Source organism: Cervus elaphus, chromosome 16 (assembly GCF_910594005.1).
Source record: "Cervus elaphus chromosome 16, mCerEla1.1, whole genome shotgun sequence".
Classification (NCBI taxonomy): Eukaryota; Metazoa; Chordata; class Mammalia; order Artiodactyla; family Cervidae; genus Cervus; species Cervus elaphus.
The window spans coordinates 12,688,164-12,703,946 of NC_057830.1; the positions used below are offsets into that span (position 1 = coordinate 12,688,164).

The window sequence follows — 15,783 nt, forward strand, 5'->3', positions numbered from 1 at the left end:
TTATACAAAAATCTGTCCATCTGAATCTAACTCAATACCCAATAGAAATGACTTGATTATTTACTGTCCTAGATTCTACACACCTGCTGAAAAGAACTGAGAGTTTATACTCACGTTTAAAATCTATATATGTTTCTCCCCAAGTCTTAATACATGTTAGCTCCTTTTTTCTTAAGCTGTCAGGCTCTGAGAGTGGACATCTGGCAAGAGACAAGGTTTTGCTCTCTCCAACCTCAAAAAAGATATCAGGGGCTGCTGTTTGAAAATATCCACATCACAATATAGTAAAACTACAGTAATTTAAATGCAGTTATGTGTGTGCATGGAGGTGGAATTGTCTGTAATAGTGAAAAGTCTGAAGTAATGACAGGTATATTTTTTAAAACAATATTGCAAGTCAAGTCATCTTCCTAAAAGCTAAGAAGGTAACACTTATTAGTAGAGTTTCTCAGGGTCCACTTCAATAAGCAGATACAAATTTTATAACTGGTATAACAATTGCCTACTGGGATATGAGTGTTCATAGCCTAAAGTATTAAAAAGATTATTTTTTAAAACAGACTAAAACTATATAATATTAATTTACATTATTGATTTCCTTGTATAATTTTCCCTAAGGAAAACTCAAGGGCAATATTCATGCCAGCTCTGTGTGAATCACCCAAATTCCACATTTCAACTGTTGAGCACTATATTAAATGAGAACTGGTGTATTTTTCTGTTTGCTACATAGTAAATATTCCAGGTTCTACGGTCAGACCACTTCTGTTGCAGCTTCTCAAGCTGCCATTATTGAGAGAAAGCAGCCAGAGATAACATAAGCAAATGGACATGACTGGGTTCCAAAAAAACTTTATTTACAAAAACAGGCACTGACCAGATTTAGCTCATGAGATGTGCATTACCAGCCTCAGTGCTAAGTCAAGAAACTAGAGATGTGTCTAGGAAAGATTGTTATACTTTGGCATTTTTCTAAGGATCAACTGGACAAATCCGGGGGTGAAACTAGAGCACTAGTTTGCAATTACATGACATGTTAAATAAACTAATATGAGATTAATTCGATTTTAATATATTAGCACTGATTGCATTGCCTTATTTTATATTCTGAGTCCTTGAGAGTCTTATTTCACAGGAAATGTGCACCATGGATTACTCAAGATCCATGGGCTATAATTTATTGCAAAGTGTAAATAGTTGTCTCTCACTGGGTTGTAGAAATTGGGTCAGAGAAGTTTGATGACTTGCCCTACAATTTCCTCTCAGGAAAGTTGTGGGCTTTGTCTTAAATGCACATTTCTGGGAAAGAAATCTTGTTTCCACATGATCAGATTATTTCCCAGACACATCTTGCATTTAACTAAAACACTTTCTGGTTTAAGACACTGTTGGTACCTACTGGAACTGGCCAGCAGAGAGACACAGATATTGGGCATGGACAAATATATGATTTTTAATTATAGAGTAATTTGGGGTTTTTTTTTTTGGCTGCGCTGTGTGGCATATGGGATCTTAGTTCCCCATCGAGAAATCGAACCCGTGCCCCCTGCTCTAGAAGCATAAAGTCCGGCCATTGGATCTCCAGGGAAGTCCCTAACGTGAATTATTGTTCAGCAAATATTTGGCGCCCTTCTCTCCCACTGTGGGAGAAATTTTCTTTCCTGTCCTACTGATGTTTGCCTTGGCAAATGGGATGTTAGTGGATATCATGCAAGCAAAGGTTTGAAATGGGCTTGTGTGGTGACATTCGCCCTCTTGCTCTTCTGAGCTAGCATGAGAAGGACATGCCCCAGTTGATCTGCAAGGAAACAAGAGTCATGGGGAACCCATGTCTTGACTTGAACCCAGTCTGCACCTTGGAGCTAAACCAAGTCTAGATCAGCCAATCCCCAGCTCAACTGCATATGCATGATAATAAAAGTGATTCCATTTTGGGATGATTTGTCAAGCGGCATTACTCTAACAGTAGCTGAAAGATATAATCTATCACCAAAATTATACGTGAAAATCATTTAAATAAAGCACTTTTATCTTTAACTATGCAAATATAATCCCCTTTGTTGCATATAATTCATTTACAAGTATTAACTTCCATCTCTATATATTATATCCCACTTTGGGAACAATCTTTCCTCTGCTACAATCATTCCTTTCGTAAGCAATACTATCTTTATTACAGGATATATGGCCATAAGAAAGAGACATGAGACATCAATACATATGTATTCTCAATATGTAATTTGATACATAATATATAATATATGTAATTCGCATAGTGTAGTTTTACTTACTGTACTTTCAAATAACCACTTTTCTCTTATAGCCTCCCTTCTTCCTTTGCTCAAACTTACTTACAATTTTTTTTGAAAAACCATATTTTATATTATTCATACAATCCCTAGCAATACTACTATTATTTTTATTCCATTTTTAAAAGGCTGGAACAAACCTTCAGGAAAAAATAACCTTTCTCTCCCAGAAGAGAATAATTTTGCATTTCTCTGTAGTGGAAAAACTGAGACCCATCTACTTGTAGCTAAGGGATTCTTATAAATACTCCATCAGGGAGAGTTTTATAAAGATCTTGCAGCAATAAATCAAATCTGCCATGAATTTGTTGTCTTTGCTTTTTATATACCTCCTTATTTAGCTTCACAGTCAGATAAATACATCTCTTTGCCCAGCTTCCAGTTCCCTGGCACCCACATCCCTGGGTCTCAATTCCCAGAGTGCATTCTGCTGGTTGTCTTGGCCCCTCTCTGTTGATTTCTGTCGGGAATAATACCTGTATTGTTGACAGGATAGTGCAAGCAAAAGGAAGGAGGCTTGGTGAGGAAGCAACTGATGGCATCCAGGGAACATGGGCTGACTTCCTTAATTCTGATCCTGGCTAGTACTAAAAATAAATACACACGAAGGGTCCAAGGCCCAGAGGGAAAGGGGAGCACTGCACGGAAGGGTGCTGGAATCACCCAGACCCCCTGGAATCACCATGTATCACGAGGTGAAAGCAGATTAAGAAAGAGAGAAAGACAAGTCAGCACAGGCTCTCATACGCAAGAGAGTGGACCCTTGCTCTAGCCCGTCTGACCACACAGGTTTTAGATAGATCACTGGACAAAGCAGGTGGCTGAGGGGGTCACTAGCACTCTTCACCAAATGCTCCCCCTTATTCCTTCCTCTCGTGGACACATAACAGGATTTCACTTCCTAGCCTCCTTAGAGTTGGTGAGGTCATGTGACTAGTTCTGGCTGATGGGTATGCGTGCAGCGGCATTGATCACTTCCAGGCTGGAACATTTAATTGCTGATGAGAGATCCTCCAGTGCACCCTTTCCCTCCACCATGGTGAAAGGCAATGTTCCAGACGGTGACAACTTTATTAGCGTAAGGCCCAACTAAGAGAGTAACACAAAGCATAGATACGGCCAACCCATTAGGGCCACCATGTCTGATGCATGAGAACTAAAGTTTTATTATTTTAAGCCACAGGATTGGGGCTGTTTATGACACTAGAATAACATAGCCTAGTCTTAGGAAAGGATGGAGCCCTTCCAGACCTGCCATCCCCACCCACCTCCGGTTCCTATTACAGCAAGGTCTTTAGATAAATCTGTGTTCTGTCCTCTAAACAAATTCTTTCCTTTAAATATTGTCTCCTAAGCAGGTTTCAATGGCCCATACTTTCCTTGGGGGCCACTCCCTGATTCCACTGTGTTCAGTGCTTATTGCACAGGTCGGCTGCATCTCATGAAGGATTTTGGTTCTAAAGACAAAAGGCACAAAGCTGCATGATCAAAACTGCCCTTGAAAATCCCTTAAATCTCCCATACAGTCCAGTTAACACCATACTTCAGAAAACCCAACAGAACCACTCTGTTCCTGCTTTAGAACAGACCATTTCTCCTTTTAAGTATGAGATGTTGCTGTTGGCTTATACTAAGGATCATGTTGTACAAAAAAATACAGATTTTGAAACTCTAGGTAATTTCTCCACGTTTGGAGATGCCCAAACTGAGAGAGATAGAAGGAGCTAAGACCACTAGCAGGAACAACAGATTAACACCTTCCTTGTCATCCTCCCATTGGGGTGTATGATATAGAGTGCTTTGGGGCTTCCCTGGTAGCTCAGACAGTATAAAGAATCTGCCTGCAATGTGGGAGACCCAGCTTCCATCCCTGGGGCGGGAAGATCCCCTGGAGAAGGGAATGGCTACCTACTTCAGTATTCTTGCCTGGAAAATTTGTGGACAAAGGAGCCTGGAGGGCTACAGTCCATGGGGTTGCAAAGAGTTGGACCCGAATGAGCAATTTTCCCATTCTATTGTTTTCTTCTATTTCTTTGCATTGATCACTGAGGAAGGCTTTCTTATCTCTCTTTACTATTCTTTGGAACTCTTCATTCAAATGGGTATGTGGTTCCTTTTCTCCTTTGCCTTTAGCTTCTTGCTGTAAAAGTGCTGCACTCAATATGCCAGCAAATTTGGAAAACTCAGCCCTGGCCACAGGACTGGAAAAGGTCAGTTTTCATTACAATACCAAAGAAAGGCAATGTCAAAGAATGCTCAAATTACCGCACAATTGCACTCATCTCACACGCTAGCAAAGTAATGCTCAAAATTCTCCAAGTCAGGCTTCAACAGGACATGAACCGTGAACTTCCAGATGTCCAAGCTGGATTTAGAAAAGGCGGAGGAACCAGAGATCAAATTGCCAACATCCGTTGGATCATCAAAAAAGCAAAAGAGTCCCAGAAAAACATCTACTTTTGTTTTTTTGACTACACGAAAGCCTTTGACTGTGTGGATCACAACAAATTGTGAAAAATTCTTAAAGAGATGGGAATACCAGATGACCTGACCTACCTCCTGAGAAATCTGTATTCAGGTCAGGAGGCAACAGTTAGAACTGGGCGTGGAACAACAGACTGGTTCCAAATCGGGAAAGGAATACGTCACGATTGTCTATTATCACCCTGTTTATTTAACTTATATGCAGAGTATATCATGCAAAATGCCAGGCTGGATGAAGCACAAGCTGGAATCAAGATTGCCAGGAGAAATATCAATAACCTCAGTTAGGCAGCTGATACCACCCTTATGGCAGAAAGGGAAGAAGAATTAAAGAGCCTCTAGAGTGACATTTCCACCTCCTCCCTCTGCTGTGAACTCACATCCCTGATCATTAGCCCTGCTTTTTGGGCTTGAGCAGGAAAAACCCTTAAGCTGTCTGTCTGATAGAATCGGCACCTTTATGCTGCCTTAGAAGGCCCTTAGCAACCAGCCCATAAAGACCTGTGGACAGGGAATGGACCTGATGGCCAGTTAGTCTCCGCCAGTGTCTGTTAAGTGAGCAGTGTTAGTTTGGGGGCAGCCAGGTTAGAGGGCAAGCTTCAGAGTGGGGCCTAGCTAAAAACAGAGTTTGCTCAAAGGAGAAAAGAGAAACACAAAGAAATAATGAGAGGGGCTGGGACCGGGATCCATTACTGGAGTTCTTGCACCTGGACAAATCCTCAAGCAACAGAAACAAAGAAACAATAAGGAACTAAAAATAACTGCAGGCTTGCACATTTGGGGCAATTATGAACAATAAGATACAAAAAGGCCACACACTGCCATTTCTGAGATACCAAGAGCAAAGGCAGGGTGCCGAGCATGATCCCCCGCACAGGGTACCACCAAGGGGATGGGCACGCCACCTTAGCTACGCCTCCTGTCCAACCCATGGGCCCACCTCTGTTGTTACCCCATTTAAGGACCCAAGCAGCTGCTCTCAGGGAGCCAGCAACCGCACCTGTTCCTTGTTATCACCCTGTCCTGCAGCAGGAGTCCCAGTAAAGCCTTTCCTACAATTCTCATCTGGCCTCTAATCAATTTCTATTGAAGGAAGAGTCCAAGGATCCAAGTCGGTAACAGTTAACAGTCCCACTTTTGAGCTGATTCACATTAGATGCTGAAGAAACAGGCTGTGATTGGTCCTTTCTCCCAGAGTCAGGCAAGTCCTAGTGGCTCTAGATACTTGCCATCAAACCCCTGGAGGTGCAGTCACCAGATATAAAACATCTGGGTGGTGAGACCCTGTGTGCCTTGAAGACAGGGCTGACCCTTCACCAGCCCCACCTCCATGCCCGCCTCACCCACTGGGGTTGCAAAGAGTTGGACATGACTTAGCGACTGAACAGCAACAGCCATCTTACAGACAAAACATGGACCCATTGTGATAATTTCATTGGTCCTGGGTCCCCCTGTGTCTAACGTCTTCCTTGTCCAAGTCTTGGAATTGAGAATAGGCTAGATATTTCTCCTTTTAATCGCCACTGGCTCCCTTTGGGTTCGAAAAAAAAATCTCACTTTGTTCTTGGAGGAGTTCTCAGCATGGTGGTCATTGAAACTTAGCGGAACTTCAGAACAATGATTTGCCTCTAAACACTTAGCTTTGGGAAACCCCACCCAAGGATTAGCTGATGGGACTTGCTTCCTCTGGATGGGAAGCCCCGCCCAAGGGCTTGAAGGAGCAGACAGGATGTGATCCCACCCCAGCTCGCCCCCCTCCAGGTGGTGGCTCATCCTTGCTCTGAGCTCCAGCTTTCTCTTTCTTGGGGCAGATGGAAGGACCAGGCCCTAGGGTCTCTAGAAGCAATTGTAGCAGGGGCATTCCCCTCCTCTCTTGGCTGCTCTCATTGAGGAGTTGTTGTTCAGTCACTAAATCATGTCTGACTCTTTGCAACCCCATGGACTGCAACACGCCAGGCTTCCCTGTCCTTCAGCATCTCCCAGAGTTTGCTCAAACTCATGTCCATTGAGTCGGTGATGCCATCCAACCACCTCATCTTCTGTCACCCCCTTTTCCTCCTGCCCTCAATCTTTCCCAGCATCAGGGTCTTTTCCAATGAGTTGGCTCTTCGCATCAGGTGGCCAAAGAACAGGAGCTTCAGCTTCAGCATCAGTCCTTCCAGTGACTATTCAGGGTTGATTTCCTTTAGGACTGACTGGTTTGATCTCCTCTTTGAGGAGAGTTCACTGGAAAAGAGAAAGTTTACCATTTGAACTATGAGTTATTTTCCTCAAACTCACTGAGGCCACTGGACTTGCCTTCCCCCTTCCAACTCCTATACCTTCTCGAATAAGGAAAGTTTGCCTGGGTGCCTCTCAGGGGTAGATGTTCAGGGAGCTCAAAAATAAGACCTCAATGTCTTGTTGAGTGTTCTGCATGCCTTCTCCCCCCACCACCATGGCCACAATAATATCAATCATGACGGCTAAACTGATGAGTCAAGCACTAGGTCTTCATAGGTGTCACCTCCTTCAATCCTTATACAATACAGGGACACGAGGCAAGTATAATATTATCCCCACTTTACAGAGGAGAAAATTGAGACTTAGAAAACATAGAAGTAATCTAGCAAGTGATGCAACCAAGCACTCTAACCTCAGAGGTTCTCTGACTAACCAGTTACCTTACCACCACCCCCAAAGGTCTCTTGTATTCAGGGATTAGTGAACAGGAAACTTGAGGACATAGTGGAAAAAAACAAGATTCACAGAGGGGAAATTTTTTACCTGGAGGTTCCCATTCAAGATGGTTTCTGAGATCACACTCAGCAGATCAAATAAGGGCTTTGTGGTGGGGTTCCTGGAGACACGTAAAGCTGAGGCTGCCGCTGAATCCAGCCGAGGACAGTTCAGCAAACGTTCATGAGGGGTTTATAGGGCCTCTCTGGGTCAGCTAGGATGGGGCGGTTCTCCTTTCAGACAGGGAAAGCTCCGGGCACAGTCCTGTGGGATCCAGTGACAACCTAGTTCTGCAGAGGGTGCCCTGCGCAGCAGGACCTCTGAAAGATGGACAAAGATTAAGACTCTGAAAGAACTGAGTGCCTCTGAGCTCCACCTTGGGTTCAGACACTCCACCAAAAAACCCTGGGACAAAAACCCTGGGTGATCTCAGAGGCAATCATTCAATAGAGAAGAAGTGGAAACTCACAGCACCCTGGGCTGGAAAAAAAAAAAAACATAGCTTGCTCTCTTCCTGGAAGCATGTGGTAGGAAGGAGTAACAACAACAACAATAATAGCAGGTTATCGTTTCCTGGGAGCTAATTATGCGCTCTTAGTTGTGCTTTATTTAACATATATTACCTAACAATCAGAAACCCTACATAAAGTAGGCACTATATTTTTAAATTTATTTATTTTTAATTGGAGGACAACTGCTTTACAGTATTGTGTTGGTTTCTGCCATACATCAACATGAATCAGCCATGGGTATACATATGTCCCTTCCTATTTTTAATCTTTATTTTTTGGATAGCAAAAGTGAAGCTTAGAGAAGTAAATAATTTGCCCGAGAACACATAATAGTAAGGAGCACAGTTGGGATGTGAATAAAGCTCACACTATACGAGGCTGTTACTAATCACTTCTGCTCACTAAGATGTCCACGGTGAGAAGGGCAGGAATCCTCTTGAGACTGGGACAGCATGTGGACACACATACCTGCCTGTCACATGCGTATACTTTTATGTACACACATGTACACACACACCAGCACACATAAACACCTGTGCTTATGTGCACAACTGCAGACCCACGTATATACATATGCATAACCCATTAAGTGTGAAGCTGCAACAACTTTTCAGCTATGATCTGCTATATGCTCTGGAGTCTTAGACCTCCTTTTAAGAAGAAAAAAGCCTTTCTCAGTGACAGTATCTGAGGGTAAATGGGAAACTAGGTGTTTCACCTCTTGCTCAATTCTCACAGGTGAATTTTATATGGAGTAGGAGGCAGATTCTAAATGCACAAAAATGAGAGCAAAAAGGATCATGCTTGTGTTGAAAATGAGTTTTACAAGACCCTGGAGGCCTGAGGCAATTTTGAAAATGGTTTGTTAGGGCTCGCCCGAACCAGTCCTCAGAAATTAAAGCCTTTTTAGGCAACCCTGTTCCTTGTAGCAAACTCAAGGACTGTTCACAAACAGGGTCCCCACTGAGAGGTTGGGCTTCCCAGGTGGCGTTAGTGGTAAAGAACCTGCCTGCCAATGCAGGAGACTTAAGAGATGTGGGTTCAATCCCTGGGTCAGGAAGATCCCCTGGAGAAGGAAATGGCAACCGATTCCAGTATTCTTGCTTGGAGAATCCCTTGGACAGAGGAGCCTGGTGGGCTACAGTCCACGGGGTTGCAAAGAGTCAAACATGACGGAGCGACTTAGCATGCACTCAGAGGTTAGAGATTTCACAGCTTAAAGCCTGGTTTACCCTCAAGTTAATTTGCAGATATTATCACTCAAGGGGGCTCCCCCATAAATCCAATAAGGATTCTGTTATGGTCTCCACAATATCCTAATTATTAGCTTTGCCAGCCTGATTTTTTAAATATTTATTAATATTTTGTTTGGCTGCCGCAGTCTGAGCTGTGGCATATGGGATTTAGCTCCCTGACAGCCATAGAACCCAGGCCCCTTGCATTGGGAGCAGAGAGTCCCAGCAACGGGACTACCAGGAAAGTCCCTGCCAGCCTGGTTTATAGGTTGGAAAGATAAGATTTCATATTTAGCCCCCAAACATGTCATGTAAAATTAAATAATTAAACAAACTGTAAATCAACTATACTTCAATAAAATATAAAAAATAAAATAAAACTGGCAAAGAGTGAAAAAAAAAAAACAAACCCAAACCACCATCTTGGATCCAGTTCTTGTGCAAAGGAGATGCACTGACCTATTAATAATGAAGACAAGGCATAGTGACATGGACTTATTTAGAGTCCTTGGGCTCTTTGTCTGGCTTCCCTGATAGCTCAGTTGGTAAAGAATCTGCCTGCAATGCAGGAGACCTCGTTCAATTCCTGGGTTGAGAAGATCCACTGGAGAAGGGATAGGCTACCCACCCCAAGATTCTTGGGTTTCCCTTGTGGCTCAGCTAGTAAAGGATCCACCTGCAATGCAGGAGACCTGGGTTCGATCCCCGGGTTGGGAAGATCCCCTGGAGAAGGGAAAGGTTACCCACTATAGTATTCTGGCCTGAAAAATTCCATGGACAGTCCATGGGGTCACAAAGAGTTGGACACAACTGAGTGACTTTCACTCACTTGGGCTCTTTAGAGGGTCAGTCACCCAGTTGGTACCCTTTCCCTCTCTTGGTTGTGAAAAGAGTGCCATGGACGGAAGGCACAGTGGCGAGCATGGCCCTTGGAAACATGAAGAAGGTGGGCTCCGCCATGCTTTTTCCCACTTGCTGCCTCCTCTCCAGCCCCACTTTTGCTGCGCCAGTTCAGGCTTCCGGAGGTCTCCCAAATCAGATCAGTCTTCCATATCACCACAACCATTACTTTGCAGAAATGTAACTGTGTTCACATCCCTCCTGACCTCATTGCAGTTTTTCTCTGCATCTGGCACAGTGTTTGGGCTGGGGAGAATCAGGTGGGAAGACCTGGTCCAGGCCCTCAGGAAGGTGGTGGTCTGGGAGGAGGTTTTCTCTGGGCCATTTGCTTTCCAGCATCATTCCACTCCCTTGCTGTGTGGGGCCTCCCTTGGCTGGGTGGCCAGGATGTCACATTTCCGCCCTGAGTGCTGGGCGTCCTGCCAATGCCCTCTCTGCTTCCGTGGGGTGGTGGGGCACTGTGGTGGTATCAGGTAATCCCTGGGAACTCACTCGGCCATTCAGAAAACCCACCTGAATCAAGTAAAAGTATATGGGAGGGGAGGATATTTTTAGAAGAACCTTCTGGAAAATTCAGAAAGGTTCTTAGGATTATCATTGGTCCAGAAGCTACAAATGGTGGCCCTTCTAGCTTGTAGGTGTGCTTTGTTGAGTCTGCAAGGCTCTGTGGTTGCTTTAAGTGATTTAGTTGCTAAGATTCAAAATTCTTGAGAATTGACACAAACATCTAGTACCTCTTGAGAAAAACGAGAAGATTGGCAATACGAGGCCCAGCAGCCACGGATCTCCCTGGCAGCAACTGCCAAGAGCTGTGTAACTGCCTTTATCCATGAGATCTGCCTGCTCTGAGGCCTCAGTTTCCACCACCCTCTCGTTTTATTCGTGGGTTGATGTCACTCGCTAATGTTAACTGTCTGGCCCTTAACGGCATCTGAATTTGCCATCCCAATCTGGTTTAATTGCCACAGTATCCCTCATGAGGAGACTGAGAAAACTTGTGAATTAATCCCATTTCAAACTTTTTTCAAAAAAATTGATGTCTAGTTGATCTATAAAGTTGTGTTAGTTTCAGGTATATGGCAAGTGATACACACACACACACACACACACACACACACACACACACAGAGGAACAAAAGATGCCCTGGAGAAGGGAATGGGCACCCATTCTAGTATTCATGCCTGGAGAATTGCATGGACAGAGGAGCCTGGAGGGCCATAGTCCACGGGTCGCAAAGAGTCACAGTGACTGAGCGACTAATACTTTCACTTTCATATATACATAGATTTGTTTTCAGACTCTTTTCCGTTATAGGTTACTACAAGATATTGAATATAGCTCCTGTGATATACAGTAGTTCCTTCCACTTTTTTTTTTTTTTTCCTTCCACTTTTTTAAAGAAGATTTTTTTAAGTAGTTTGAATTTACACCATCAATTGAAAAAATTGGATTTGACCAAAGTTACTGACAAAGTTCAGTAACTTATTACTGAACTGGCAGGAGAACCACATGACCATGGCAAGTTATGTCTCTACTCCAAGCCTTAGTTCTCTTTACCTGTAAGATGACGGTGGCAATGGAAACCACTTAGGGTTTTGCTGTGGACAGATAACTCCTCAGCTCAGTGCCAGCAACAGAGCAAACACTCAATATATGTTAGTTATTATTATTTTTTATTCTGTGATGCCATACTGACTTCCCTGTTAAATAAATGGCTTCTAGGAATATACAGCAAGGCAGATTGTAGCTAAGAAATATGCTGGCAGGAGAAACAGCAGATCCCTGGATCTAAATCAAAGTTGTCAATGTCTTTACATGGCTGGGGTCATAATTAGTGCCTCTGCTAACTTGCTTAGTTAACTATTTTTTCTACAAATACCAGTGGTGATTTGGTCCCTTCCTTGCCCCCCATCCCCCCGCCAGGTTACTGTAGTTCTTAAATAGAAATTACTTTAGCTTCATGGGAATTTCTGCAGAAATTTCTGCACAAATTACTTTAGCTACATGGGAAATCTGCTAAAATGAGATTTTAGCAGATTTGTGGGCCTGTAGGTAGCGAGGCAGCTAGTCTGGTGCTACGGGCTGAACTGTGCTCCCTCAAACTATGAGTCAACTATGTTGAAGCCCTAACTTCTAGTTTCTTAGAATGTGAATATATTTGAAGGTGGAGCCTTTAAGGAGGAGATTAGGTGAAAATGAGTCTGTCCAAGTGGGACCTAATCCAATCTGACTGGTGTTCTTTTAAGGAGAGGGTGTTTGGACACAGAGAGTGCCACCAGGCGTGCACAGAGAGTGCGGACCACGCGAAGGCACACGGAGGTGGTCTCTGCAAGCTGAGCAGAGGTCTCAGGAGAAACCTGGCCTGCGGACACCCTGAGCTTTGACTTCGAGCTTCCAGAACTATGAGAAAAGACATTTCTGCTATTTAGGCAGCCCTGGCAAAAGAATCCACTTGGGTAACAGAGAGTCAGGGCACAAACCAGAAGAGCCTCTGACTTGTAGCTGACAGACGCAGAGCCGCGGACAACCCCCGGAACGGGATCCACAGCGGGGCTTTGGCATCAGAGCCTCCCCTCGGGGTCACAGAGTGAGGAGAAGCGAGACTCATGATGAAGGATGGGGAAGCGGGAGGCGGTCCGGATGGATTCCAGAGACAGGGCCAAAGCTCTTGGCTGGGACATTAAATGCTCTTAGCAGGCTGTTTGTGCATGTGGGCCGGGGGTAAGGGAGGCGGCCAGCGGGTAGTTATTTACAGAGTTTGAGTCTGAACCGCCACAAGGGCTGAATGTGTTGAAGGCAGAAGGCAGAGATATTAATTAATTTTTATATTGTTTTATGAGCCTGTGTTGTTTTCAATTCAAGAGTGCTTATGTGGTTGGAAGCAAACAATCCTGATGTTTCTCAAGTTTAAAAACCCATTTGGGAGTTTGGCTTGATCCACTAAAGAAGTCTGGAAGCTGAAACACATACTGTTTTGACTTTTGGGAGGCATCCATAATGCTGCATCAGAATATTTATACCCTGAAGTCTCCTTTCACCATCATGGGCAAATTTATCTATTGCTTTTCTGGACACAGATGCAAATTTTTAAAGCACCCATAACTCAAAATGACACAAGCTCACTCTGGTGATTTGATATATGATGGGGACGAAATTATTAGTGTGACTTTCTCCCTTCTTCCCTCCCCTCAGCTGTTATAAGGAATTGAGTCTTGGTTGGCTCCATTTGTTATACTTTCTTTCCCTTAAAGGAGAGATCAGTATTTGCCAGCTCAGTAGCTAGGCATCTATAATCCAGAATTGGGGAAATAAGTAGGAAGAGACAAGCTGGAGAGGCAGGAGGAATAGGGGAGGGTGAACCAAAAGAGAGATGTTAAACTGCCTAGATTTTAGATAGATAGAGGCATGGATAGATAGATAAATGGACGGATGATGAATGAATGGATAGATAGATGGACAGGTGGATAGGCAAGTAAAACCCAGGCAGCTTAGCATGCCTTTTGGTTTTCCCTTCCCTTTTTTTCCTGTCTCTCCAGCTTGTCTCTTCCTATTTGTTTTCCTGGTGTCTATCTATCTATCTATCTGTCTATCTATTTACAGAAAGAAACCAATGGCTTGAAGGAAGGAATGAAGAAATCATGGTGGACACTGTTGCTGTCCTCCCCAACACTGATTCCCTCTTATTATGTCAATAGCACCCCAATCTCCCTTTGGGGAGGCTATCATTCTCTATTGCTAGTCTGTGTGATTCACATAGGGTTACCTTCATTTCTCAATTTCCTTCTTCAGGAAGTGAACAGAGTCTCGATGATGAGTTTAGGATGAGCAGGTGACAAATGCAAGGGGACAGGGCTGGCTCAATGAGATCAGCCCTGAGACTCTGCTTAGAATGCTGGAAAGGGAGACCTTTCCCAATGGGTTTGCTAAACTGCTAAGATTCAACCTAAGGGTACTGGTGGTCATTTATGGAAAAAGCTTTCCAGAAAATGAAGCCAGTAGAGAGGAAAGAGGAGCTGAGAAATGGAGTCTAAGTCAAAAGAACAACTCTTGGACTTCATGATTTTTGAGAAAACAGAAAATTTTATTTCAAAACTACTTTGAATTAGGATTCTGTCATGTATGACTCAAAGAGTGCTGACTGAAACAGAGATTCCAAGAGAAGCAGCTGCAGGGAACGGAAGAAAGGCCCGCCACTGATGTGCTTCAAGAATGAAAAATAAAGATCCGAATGCCTTTGAATGATATTTGGAAGTTGGACTGTAATACTGTGCATGTGACATCTCACGAAGACCAGACTAAGGGTGGTCCCTGGACTTAGTAGAGCCCTTTAGAACAGGATTAGGAGGATTAGGAAATGCCATGCTTGAAAGAAGATACTAGAAGTCAACCAGTCCTGTTTTCTAAATGCTTAGATCTCTTTAAGCATCTTGAAAAGGAACTCACTCTGATTCTATTTACACACCTCCAGGGATAAAGAACTTATTCCCATATAGGCAGCTCGTCATGGGTTGAATTGTATTCCCCCCAAAATATGTTGAAATCCTACCCGCCAGCATATCCCCATATGACCTTATACATAAAATAGGGTCTTTGAAGATATAACAAAGTTAGGATGAGGTCATTAGGCTGGGTCCTAATCCAATGTGACTCATGTCCTTACAAGAAGAGAGACATATATACAGAGAAGAAGGCCACATGAAGATGGAGACAGAGGCTAGCGTGATGCAGCTACAAACCAAGAAAGACCTGGGGTACCAGAAGCCGGGAGAGGCCAGGAAGGATCTACCCCCAAAGACATCAGAGAGGGAGCAGAGCATTGACAACACCTTGATTTTGGACTTCTAGTCTCTAACACCATGAGAGAATTCATTTCAGCCCAGGAAAAAAAAAAAGTTAAGTCACCCAGTTTCTGGCGTTCTATTATATTAACCTTAGGAAACAAACAAACAGTTCCTTTCATTTTTAGCAAGTTTCATATCAGAATGCACTTCTTGATATTGAGCTAAAATTTAACTCTATGCAACTACTGGCCCCAGCTCAGTCTTCTGAAGTCAGATTTATTTTTCCCTCTACAAAACAATCTTCAAGTATTCCAGGTTGTGATTATGTCCTAACTGAGACATCTCTTTCTTTACGTTTCTAGGCTGTTCACATCTTCATGCCTCTCACAGCCTGGCATGGGTAAACCATCCTTCAGTGGCCACCACATACATGATTCAAGGAATTCTCGGTGTCTTCTTCAAGTTATGAGCTAACAAGGCTTGGGTTGGACTATAACCCACTACTAGGGTAGCAGGTACTACTTCTGAGAATCCTACAAAGTGATACCTTTTCATTCACAGTTTTAGAGAAATATGGTGATGGTTAACACTATGATGAAAAGCTATTAGAGGAAAGAGCAAAACTATGAGACATAGAAGCTTGTCAAAGACAGCATTTTAAAAATACCTTGACTTATTTTAAAAAAAAGAATTAAATAATGCCATTTGCAGCAACATAGATAGACCTTGAGATTATCATACTAAGTGAAGTACATCAGACAGAGAAAGACAAATACCATATATCACTTAGATGTGGAATCTTAAAAAAAAAATGATACAAATAAACTTATTTTCAAAATAGAA

At 43.3% G+C, this 15,783-nt stretch overlaps 1 protein-coding gene across 5 annotated transcripts in view; it reads right to left on the reverse strand.

Annotated features, from left to right (window-relative positions):
- The window catches only part of PALM2AKAP2 (PALM2 and AKAP2 fusion), a 490,983-nt gene that overhangs the window by 146,768 nt on the left and 328,432 nt on the right, over positions 1–15,783 (reverse strand). The window lies entirely within an intron of this gene.